This window comes from Cryptomeria japonica, chromosome 7, assembly GCF_030272615.1.
Source record: "Cryptomeria japonica chromosome 7, Sugi_1.0, whole genome shotgun sequence".
Taxonomy (NCBI): domain Eukaryota; kingdom Viridiplantae; phylum Streptophyta; class Pinopsida; order Cupressales; family Cupressaceae; genus Cryptomeria; species Cryptomeria japonica.
In genome coordinates, this window is record NC_081411.1 from 83,954,016 (window position 1) to 83,966,565 (window position 12,550).

The following is a 12,550-nucleotide window of genomic DNA, read 5'->3' on the forward strand; positions in this document are numbered from 1 at the left end:
TTTCACAATCTCTCACTTGCCCCACTATGGTTTCCTTCAGCATACTTATACATACTATCATTGTAATCATTAGATTCACCAAGATGAAAAGAATTGAATACAAATTCAACTTTGTTTACCGAAGACCCAATGTCATCAAAATTACTTAACTCAAAAGCATGTAGCTTACCGATAGTAGCATCCAAAGAGACTGGCATGTTTGGTACAGACCTTAATTCATTAATTGTAGAGACTTGAATGGCATAAGCAGGTAGAAGTGTTCTTAGCAACTTACTTGTTACATCCTTTTCTTCAATAGTTCCTCCTACTCCTTTGATTTGATTGACAGTTTCCTTTAACCTTGTACTGTATTGGATTATGTTCTCACCTTCATTCATTCTCATTGATTCAATTTGTCCTCGTAGAATGTCTACTTTTTCTCTTCGAACATGTTCATCACCGCCATACACAGATGTAAGCTTAACCTACATAGCTTTGACATCATTACAACCTTCTAGATCATTAAACTCTGAGTCGGTCAATGCTGATGTTATTTCAATCATTGCTTGAATATGTTCTTTCTTTTCCTTTATTCCTTCCATTGTCATAGGGTAGGTGCTAGGTGCAGTGTAATCATTCTCCAGATAAAATGTTGCATATTCTCCAATTCCCGATAAGTGTAGCTTCATTCTTTTCTGCCATGTGGAGAAACTTGACTTGTTCAACTTTGGTGCATCCCTTTTATACATCTTTGGAACTTGCCTCAAGTTCCTTTAAACTTTTCTTTCGGAGTTCTAGATCTGATACCAATTGTTAGATTAATGAGAGGGGGGTTGAATCAAATAAACTCACAATTCAAACTCTTCATCAGATTCAACCTCGATAGAACTTACTTGATATGCAACTATGACTATAAATCATTCAAACTTATAAACTGATAAACTTGAAACATAAAAACACATTTAACACCAGATTTAACGTGGAAACCTAAATAGGGAAAAACCACTGTGGGATTTTGGACCCATGAAGAAAATATACTCTTCTAGAGTATGCTCGGTTAAAAGCCAATCCTGTTAAAGATTACATAAACACATTGCTAGATGTGACCCGGTCAAGGGATTTCCCTCAGATCTATCAGAATCTTTCACTTTTTTAGAAGTGACCTTGTCAAAGGATTTAAAACACTCAATTAGAATGTTACCTTGCTAGAGGATTTACAAATAAGACTGTTAGGTCCACTCGGTTAAGAGATTTCCTGTCACTTACAAAAATAAATAACAGTAATAAAATATATCTACAACTTCACATCTGAAATGTTAAAGCAGACTCTATGTGCTCAAAATAATCTTGTCATAAGACTTATCTTCTTGCTTGCTGGGCTTCTCAATCTGTTCTTCAATCAGGTCTTCAATATTCTGTACTCGGTAATCACCTATGTAGTATCATTGTTCTTCTATTTGCCTGCATACTTTGTTCATCAACTTTTCTTTATTTATAGGCAATTCCTAACTGCTTAATCTCCTTAATCACATTTCCCATGATTTATCTTAGCCACTAGATCTTCAAACTTGACTAGGTTCATTGAATCCTTTGAATTGAAAAAAATTTTATCTTGCCTTGAAACTTGTATTCCTTCCTTAGTACTTGTGCTCAATCATGACCGTTCAATCTGTGTTGTAGATCTAACTCTTGAATTTTCATTGTCGTTGATCCTTAACAAACTTCTTGCATGACATTCCAATCTTCTATAAATCTCCAGCTCATTGGCATCCTTCATTTAATAATGTATTTATTCATCCAATGCATTTTGTTACTGCTCAGTTGATGCTCGGTTAATTTTGAACTTTACTCGGTAGACATTCTGTATTTGTCTTCGTTACTAACTTAGTAGCTTTGCTTGCTGACGACGCTCGGTGACTTCTTTCTTCTTTAACCAACACCGATAACCTTGGAGTTTACTGACTGGCTCTTTGCTCAGTAAAATAGAATAGTTTCAAACCTTTACTCATTCTATTGCATGAAATATTTTCTCCTTCTTATTCAGTCTTTGAATACACATATATAGGATATCAAAACAATCATAATCTCATCACTATATAACTCAGTAATAGTTGCCCATTGAATAACTTATTACTCCCCTTCATTTTCACATTCTTTCTGTGTAACTTACCGACATCTTTATACTCATAAAAACATATTGTTTAAGATATGGCAACATCATACTGAATTAGAAAATCAATTGCTTGACATCAATGACAAAATAATATTATTAAAATAGTAATCATCCTTTACCAATTATATCATCAATCTCCAACAACCTTCTCAATATCATCATACCAACAAACTTATTGTAATGCCAACAATATAATGCTAATTTCTATCTTATTCTCATAAACTAATATTAAAAATAGAATGAACATGAAAATGCCTTCCAAATACAAAATGTGCCCTCAATAAACCAACTAGATCCTCATTATAGAGAAATAGAAAGGTTGAAAGGTGGGAGATAGCAATAACCTTATAAATGTTTCTTTTACTAATCAAAAACCCAAAAAAAGTTGCAATAAATTTGTGATCAAACATGAGTAAGTCAAACTTTAAAGGTAGAAAATAATGCTAGCATTACAGTATCTAAGATAAAAAATTAGATTTCTAAATGCAAGTTTGAACAAATAGAGAAAATCATACCATATTGAAACATTATGCATGCAAGAGAAAAATATTCATTCTTACCTCGGAGTATCTTTCCAACTAGTATAAATATTTGTGTGCAAATCTAATTTTGTACATTAGTAAAGCTTTTATAGAACATATCAATAGCATAAGCACACATTATTGACCATACTCAACATCTTTAATCAAGTTGAAGTTATCCTGAACATTTAGTCAGATTGTCACCACAAAAAATTTATAGAGATTTACAAATAAAGCCTTATAGATTTTGTAATTACAGCTATGTAAAATTCCATGCCATTTTAATGCTCCCAAAAATATCAATCAGTTAGAGTGTGGGCACAAAACATTATAGATATTTACAAACAAGGCCTTGTAGATTTTTCAATACCATTCAATAGGGACATTTTGATCGCAATCATCCTTCAGTACGTTCTGACTTTGGCTTATATAGAAAATTTTTCATAAATTTGCCTAATACAAGAAGAAGAATTTATCAAATAGTGATACAAGCAAATTAGGTTAGGTGTCCAATGTCCATAACCACATTTCTTACCATAGCATTACAAACAACAAGTTTAAATATAAATAATTTTAAATAAAGTTTTGGGGTTTCTTATCTCCAAATTTCATATATGTGTGTCAACAATAGGGGGAGTATATGAAAAATGATGTTCAACATATTTGTGATGAAGTTGTAATACAATGCAGAACATAGTTCCTTACACTCTGCAATAGAATGGGGTAGTTGAGAGGAAGAATTGATCTTTGAAAGAGTTGGTAGTTGCATGTTAAATGCAAGATCTCTTTCCTTTCAAATTGTGGGCTAAAGTAATCAACTATGCTTCATACATACAAAATAAATCTCCTCATAAATCTGTTACAGGAATAACACCTTTTGAAGCTTGGAGTGGCTTACAACTAGAAGTCACCTATTTTTGCATCTTTGGATCATGGACATGGGCCCACATTCCTACAAAAAAGAGGAATTCTTTGGGTCTTCAAAGTGAAGCGTCCATATATGTAGGGTATCCAGATGGTGTCAAGGGATATAGACTGTTACATTTTTCCACTGAAATGGTCTTTTTTGAGAGGAGTGTCTACTTTGATGAAAATCTATCTCACGCATCTTAGGAGCACCATGATACCACTTTAATGCTACCTTCTCTCACAAATCTTATTAGAGATGATACATGCAGTCATGTTATAATATTATTTTTTATATTTGAATTTGATTCAAATGAACCTGTGCATGCAAATGAAGATCCACATCTAGATCATAATGAGGATTCTAGGGATGATTCCATATCCCTTGAGAGAAATCAAAGAACAAGGAGATGAACTGAGATATATGAAACCCCTCATGCACTCTTAGCTACAAAGCATATCATACCAATGCATGCCTTTTGTTGTTCTAGAATCTGACACTCTAACTTATGTAGAAGCTATAGGGAATCCTCTTTGCAAAGAAGCCATGGGTGAGGAGTACAACTCACTCATTACCAACCAAACTCGGGACTTGGTTCATCTTCCTTCCAATCACAATCTTGTTAGATGTAAGTGTGTCTATAGGAGAAAGAAAGCAATGGATGGATGCGTGGGTAGATAAAAACGAAGGTTGGTAGCCAAAGAATTTGGACAAGTTCATTGTATCGAGTATGGTGAGAATTTTGCACTAGTGGCAAAAATGGAGTCCATTCAGCTGACTCTTGCCATTGTAGCATCAAGAAGGTGGGAGGTTCACCACATGGATATGAAGAATGCATTTATTCATGGTGATCTCAAAAAGGAAATCTATATAGAGCAGCCACATGGTTATGTACAAAGTTCATCTTTGGTATGCAAACTCAAGAAGTCATTCTATGGCCTCAAGTAGGTACCTCGAGTATGGTATGCTAAAACAAACTCATATCTTATGTCTCAAAGTTCCATGCATTGTAAATTTGATCCAAATATTTAGATGATGAGAACATCTAACTCCTTGTTGATCATAGTACTTTATGTAGATGATCTACTCATAACATGCAGTTCAGCTACATCCATTGTTATAATTAAAACTATTTTGCATGACAAATTTTCCATGATAGACATGGGTCTCCTACACTTTTTCCTTGGACTTGAAATTAGTCAAAATGAATCAAGAATCACCATAGCTCAATCCAAGTATGATAGAGATCTTCTAGTTTGGTTTCGTATGATCAACTGCAAGCCATTAGGCACACCTTTCATTTGAGGAGTAAAGATACACCATTGGTCGATTGCACTCAATAATAAAAACTTGTGGGGAGTCTTCTTTATGTCACTCACTCTCATCCTAATCTCTCATATGCAGTACATGAAGGAACCTCATCAGCTACATTGGAAAGCTACCAAGTGCATCCTTCACTATGTTCATGAAACCATTAGCTATGGGATTCCTTATTCAATAAGATGTACTTTGGATCTCCTTGGCTACATTGATTCTAATTGGTTTGGTGATAGCATTGATTGCAAGTATACTTTAGGATATGTTCTTAGTTTGGGATCTAGTCACATTTGTTCATCAAGAAAGAAGCAATCTATCATTGCTTTATCATTGGCAGAAGCCAAATATAGAGGTGGCATTAGCATTACAGTTCAAGCCATTTGGTTGTAGAACTTTATCACTAAGCTTAGTATTCTTTTTTGTTATTAGATAGTAATTTGGGGTGACAATTAGAGTACACTAAAGTTTTGCAGAGATCCTATACAATGACAATGAACCAAACGGATTGAGACCCATATGCACTACATCCGAGAATTGATCCATGATAGGGTCATTGATTTGAAGTACTGTCCTACTTCTAAACAAATTCTTGAAAGCTTCACGAAGACTTTCAATGAGTAAAATTTTCACATTTTGTGAGATCTTTGTGGGTTTAATGACACTGCAACATAGTGTTGTCATGCATAGTTAGTTTGAGGAGGGGGGTTTTGTTACCACTAGTTTTTTCCCTCTTTCCTCTTTCATTTCCTTAGACATTTGTCTCCTTAGTAAGACTTAAGGGTGACAACTTCCTATTGTTTTTGCATGACTTAAGGGCACCTTCCTATTATTTTTCCTATGCATTAAGGGAAAACTTTCCTTGTTTTATTCTAGAAAACTAATGTTGTCATGTTTCATTAGAAGCTGACCAAAGTAGACAGTTCAAGTTTCATCTCTATCATTTCTAATTCTGCCCCTGCTTGATTTGAAATTATAAGTTTACAAAATAATTGCACTTAACTCCTAGTTATAGATTTTTCCCAATCCAACAGAATTGCGTGATTATGTCTATTAACTGCTAAAATTATAAAAAATTAGATTTCACTTATTCTTTATCCAAAATTAGTGAAACATAAACTAATTACTTAAATTTGGTAATTAGAAAAACTCAAAGAATCAAATATTAGAAGAGAATTATAATACAAAAGAGAAGAAAAGAGATCACGAGCTTGATAATGGAGTTCGCTCAATTTGAGATATTAATGATGCCAAGCAATTACGACTTCTGTACATCACCCAAGCTTTAAACCTGCACTAGAATCTCTTCACAGTCTTCTCTTGCACCTAAAGGCTCTTACGGAAGTCCTCCTTTCTAGGGTTAGGCTTCAACTGCCTCTTTATCCAATTACTTTCAAGAGTACAATCAAAACACAATGCCTTTGTGCTTGATAAAAATCCTCCTATATGACTAATTCTCTCCAAAAAAAATTCTTGTCAAAAATCACATGAATGAAAAATCAAACACATACACCCCTTTTATACATAAAAATATGTCATATGAAGTTAAACCACCATAATTAATAAAAATAACCTCCTTACAACAAAATAACCTTCATATCCCATTTACAACCCTTATTGTTTTTATGGGTTTTGGCCATATTCAAATTAGGGGTTGGTTTTAACCATGTGAGGTTTATTTGTTTAGAAATCCGTTTAAATAAAATCCTAATCCCCTTAGTTACATGGCCCTTAATGAATGAGCCTTATTAATAAGAGATTTTTGGGCCATCATAATCGGGTTATTTGTTTGTTAACAATTATTTGTAGGGACCCGAGACTGGCTATTTGAATCGCCACCTTCCAATTCACATTTGATATAGTTCAAATAAAAACCGTTAACCGATAAATAGGGAGTGGGTGGTCAAAGGTTCACCCCCACCATCTTCACATGATATTTTTTTATATAACTGCCTATGCCACATGGCGCCCGGGCATTGCACCATGTGACACAATAGTGTCATGTCCTGAATGGATTATATACCTCCCACATGTCCAAACAGTATTGGTCCGAATCAGCCATGTCAGTGTCCTAACATTAATGACAGGTGTCAAGCTCTCATGATGCCACGTCATCATGATGACATCATCTTTTGACTTGGTCACCTGATTCTTTTTGACAACTTTGACCGATTTGCGCGATTCAAGCGAGCGACGTCGGAATGTCTCGATGAGCACTTTCAATTTGACGCTGAGTTTGACCAACTTGGAGATGACCAATTTTTCACCTTTTGAACACCTAATTGGCCTGTTTGATCAAACATTTGACTGCAAATAACTTCTGCATAAGAATTTCTTTTGAGCCCGTTCAAGTTGCGTCAAGATCGTGTCAGTGACCTCTTTCCAATGATGTTGATTTGGATGATTTCTGAGACTGAAATTTTCAGGTTCTCTGGATCCACCTGGATGACTGCTTTCGTCTGGTTTATTTGTTTTCATGGAGGCTATTTACTTTGTAATCTCTTCATTTATAAATAACGAAAAATGTTTTTTTCCTTGGCTCCTAATTTTCTGCTATATGCACCTGCAAGCTATTCTTTTCTAGCTAGATTTATCTTGTGCTGGTTCTGAGAAAAATTTACATGCTGCGAATCAGTTTTAACATAAAAATTTAAATCAAAGGACGGTAATGCCTTGGTCATCCAAACAACAGAAGCTTTTTACCAAAGAGCACCGTGCTTTTCTCGGCTTCTTCGACTCATCCATGAACAGAAACACGATCGGCCAGCTTCTCATCAAATTCGACACATTCTAGAATGAATCTGATCCGGACAACAATCATGTGGGCATCGACATTCTGGTTATGATATCCAACATAACCATTGGTATGGGACACCACGACATGGACTTCAAGGCCAGGCAAGCTAATTTAGGGTGCCTTTCAAGTGACAAAGTAAAATTAAAATCCCTGTTTAGATTATCCTCTAGAGAATTGTGGATTTTGTCAGCTATCAATTGTTGGAAAGAAGCACAAAGCGGTGAAAGCTACAAAGAATGGGATAGAAAGAAAATATTTTTCACAAAACATACCCGAATTTATCATAAAATGAGAAAAGGATTTTGACAAAACATACCTGAGTTTAACTGTGATACCTTGCAAATGTCCTAGATGATTTCCACCATCTATTGTCTGCTTCTCTGTAATTTCCTCGCTCTTTAGAAGAGCAACAAGCAAACTCCATTTTCATAATAACTGATTTCAGCCAGTTAGCGTTTAAAGACTCAACGCTTGCATAAGCAGTGGACATAGCAATACTCAGCCGGTGCATATGCAAAGTGGGCAGGTGGACATACCATAGTTTGGCAGCTACAGTATAACAAGAATGCCAGCAGCATGCGTTTGTCACTCCACGACACCGGCAGAAAACTAGCAAGCAAGCAGACAGGCTAACTCTTATCTGTTGAAAATTTGAATTTTCTGGGAGCAAAGCTCCTACTTAAAGCCTATCGGCTAATTAATTACATCTGGTGCCTCTACATGCGTTCTTGTTGCATTTACATTAATAGAAGGTGATATTGCACTATCCTTCTGAGCTCATTAATATGAAAACAAGTGATGGCCTTACCATAACAGTCCACATAAAAAGAATTCAATTCTTGAACAACAATTAATTCTTATATATACGTATACATATATCATATATATGCATTGATCTAAATATTTTATAAATATATATAAATATATATATATATATATATATATATATATATATATATATATATATGATCTTCATTTAAAAAGTTAATTGGTTGAATAATATTATTCTAGATTTCACAGTTTCTGGTTCCAAAAACAAAATGCAAGGATCTTCATCTTTTTTCTTCAAACTGGTTCCCTCTGAGACTTTAGGATATTCATCCACTCGAACATCAACACTCTCAATAATTCTCTGTGTTCGGTTGTTAAAATACTTGCAGGCCTTACTCTTGGTGGAATAACCAAGAAATATACCTTCATCACTTTTAGCCTTTTGCTAATATAATCACCTCTCTTAATGAAACATTTGCTTCCAAATATCTTGAAACAACTAACATTAGGTGATCTACCATACCAATGTTCATAAGGGGCCTTGTCCTTACATCTCTTTACCAGAATCCAGTTCATAGTGTAGACAGTTGTGCTGACAGCTTCTCTCCAAAAAAAATTTGCTACACCTCCTTTTATCAACATCGTCCTAGCAGCTTGAACAACTGACTGGTTGTTCCTCTTTGAGATATTGTTCTACTATTGTATCCTCGATGCAGAAAGTTGTCATTTGATACCATTTACTTCACAATATCTAGTGAATTCATCAGAAGTAAATTCACCACCTTGATCTGTCCTCAACCATTTTATCTTCTTACTGCTCTCCTTCTCAGCTAAGGCCCTGGATGCCTTGAACTTACTAAAAGCTTCAGTCTTATCCTTCAAGAATGTGACCCACATCATCCTTGAGCAATCATCAGTGAAGATCATAAAATATTTGTCACCTTAAATACTTTTTGTTCTTATTGGTCCACAAAGATCTATATGAATCAAATCTAACAGATGTTCCGTTGTAAAAGATTTTCTCTTGAAAGTTGAGGATGTCATCTTTTCCAACTAACATTCTTTACGCAGAGCATTAATCGGTTTGTCCAACTGAGGCAAACCTCTCAGTGTCTTGGATTTACTCACTTTAACAATGTTATCAAATTTTATATAAAAAAATATTCTATGCCAAAGCCAACTCTCATCTATCTTTTCAATTAAACAGTTGCTGACTTTAGGATTAAGGTGGAACACATTATCTTTAGTTTTCTTCCTAGTTGCAATTAGTTCACATTTGGTGTCATAGATTTTGCATATATCATTTTTAAACTCCAATGGGTATCCTCTGTCATTGAGTTGTGTCGCACTCAAAAGATTGTGCTTTAAACCTTCAACCTAGTAGACATCATCTGCACTGCTCTTTTCATTAAGATAAATAGTTCCCTTACCTTTAACCATGTAGGGTGAGTCATTGCCAAATCTTACAATGCCACCATCAAATTCATTCAAAGAAAGAAATTTGCTCCGATCACCAGTCATGTGATGTGAACAACCACTATCAATGATCCAATCATCAAAGTTATCCATTCGAGACACTAATGCCTTCTGATCATATATCTCCTCTTTAATGGCTACAAGCACAATATCTTCATTAGTATCATCATCAAATTCATCATCAGTGATACCACCATCAACAACAATAAGACAATCTCTTTTTCCTTTACCCTTATACTTCTTGAATTTCTCTCTTTTGTGCTCATTATCACCATTAGGATAGTTAGTAGCTATGTGTCCAATCTTGTTGCATGCAAAACATTTTAAAGGTAATTTACCTCTATATTTACCAGTACCTCTAGGAAACCACTTGGCCAATAATGCTTCAAGCTCAACTAAACTGTCTTCATTGTTAGCTTCTTTGCTGGATCTAGATTCATAGTTGTGACTGACATCTCTACTTTTCCTCATAGATGGATTAGAAATAAAATCTCTAAATGTAGACTCAGATTTCTGTATACTACCATCATAGCCATTTAATTCAAAAGCATCAAATTTTTCAATGATGGAGTCAAGAGTTACCTTAGTTTGGTCAATAGACTTTAGCTCCTGAATGGCTGCAACTCGGATAGCAGGGTTCTCAATACCTTACTGATCACTATGGCATCTTCCACTTTACCTCCTGCACTCTTAATTTCACCAACTATCTTTTTTATCCTTTGACCATACTGCTAGATATTCTTACCTTCATCCATCTGCATGTCATCAAACTTTCCTCGTAGACTCTCTTCTTTAGCAATCTTAACATGTTCATTACTGCTATAAATCTCTTCAATTTTTTTCCATACCTCATATGCAGTCTCTAGATCATGAACATCTACATATTCTGCATTAGACAAAGAATTGATAATGGCCTCTAATGCTTAATGATTTTCTTGTTGCTCTTTCTTCTAATCATCAACCATCATCCTAGTAGGTGTAACATACTTAGTGTCGACGTGTTCCCAATACTGGTTACCCAAATTCTTGATATAATTTTTTATTTTGTCACTCCATATCCTATAGTTCTCTCTATTAAACTTCAGACCTTCCTTCTTCATCATGATCTACAATATGTTTACCTCAAGTTGTTAGGCTTAAATCTTAGATGACCTGATCAGCTCTGATACCAATTGATGGTATGATGGAAGAAAAAGAATCTGGTCAGCTACTGAATGGGGGGGAGGGTGAATCAATAGATAGAAAAAATAATACAAACTTCACCAACCTCAAAATCAATCTCTCAAAGTACACTTAGAACTATCAATGCAATATCACTATCAAGATAAAAACCCTCAAGATAAACTGGTTGATTGTTACAACAAACTAATAGTCAACAACTTCAAACTCATAAACATCCAAATGCTTTTATAGACATCAGTAAAACTTCATTTCGCAATGCTTCCGGTTATCTTGACTTATCAAAATAGATTAAGTAGTTAAGAAAATCAACCATAAGATCATAACCACAAAAATATTCACCACTAAACACAAATATTTTTGACGTGGAAACCCAAAAAGGTAAAAACCACGGTGAGATGAGACTCACAAGATAACTATTGGAACTCTTCTGAAGTTTGCCCTATTAGGAACCAAACCTGTTAAAGCTTTTACAAAAGTCCCATTAAGAACGGATCCTATTAGGAATCACCCGATTAAGGGATTGATTACAAATACCTTGTTAGAAGCAATACCCAGTTAAGAGTAACCTTGGTAGAGGATTTGAAATTCAAGGTAATGGATCACCTTGTTAGAGGATTTTAATAGTACAAAACTTGTTAGAGCTTACTCGGTTAGGGGATTTCAATATACTGTAATTGTTAGAAAACAATAGGAGTTTTCTGATCTGTTTGAATAGCACTACACTTGCTAGTTCAGATTCTTTTCATGATCCTATCTGCCTTTACTGAAACTGTAGATACATAATCTAGTTCGGCAACCACACAGTCAACTCAAACTTTACCAACTCTAAAACTAAACAACTCATCAATCTTATAAACAAATCAATTAGGTTGGTAACACAACAAAAACCTAATTCTCACATAGAGATTACAAACAAGTCAGTTCAAGTATGACCATTGGATTACATAGCAATATCTGCACATAAATCTAGAAAGCCTTGACTGCTCCTTGATCACCACATCATAAAACTTAGTAACTCAAAACGCGCTTTACATTAGATGCAATACATTTTCTCATTCCCTAGACAAAAACCATTTTAATCAACCTGCCAAAATCACTTTGAAACTCTCTTCATACAATGAGCATACGTGGCATTATCATTACTGCTCATCATTAGATCATAAACCAATATAACCAAATTTCCAAACTTAATCAGTTAGGGTTTACCGATTCAACTCTCCAATGTATAACAATATCAGCTCACTCCACAAACTCTTCCTACCAATACCGATTCCTTCACTAGCTCTTCCTAACAGTTACAAAACATCATCACAATAATATCAACAATGTCACTATTATCGGTTAAGTGACATCAATGATAACATAATATATCATTAATGCAATCTTCATGCAAATTCCAACAAAATGTATCTCCTAATCACTACCTATAG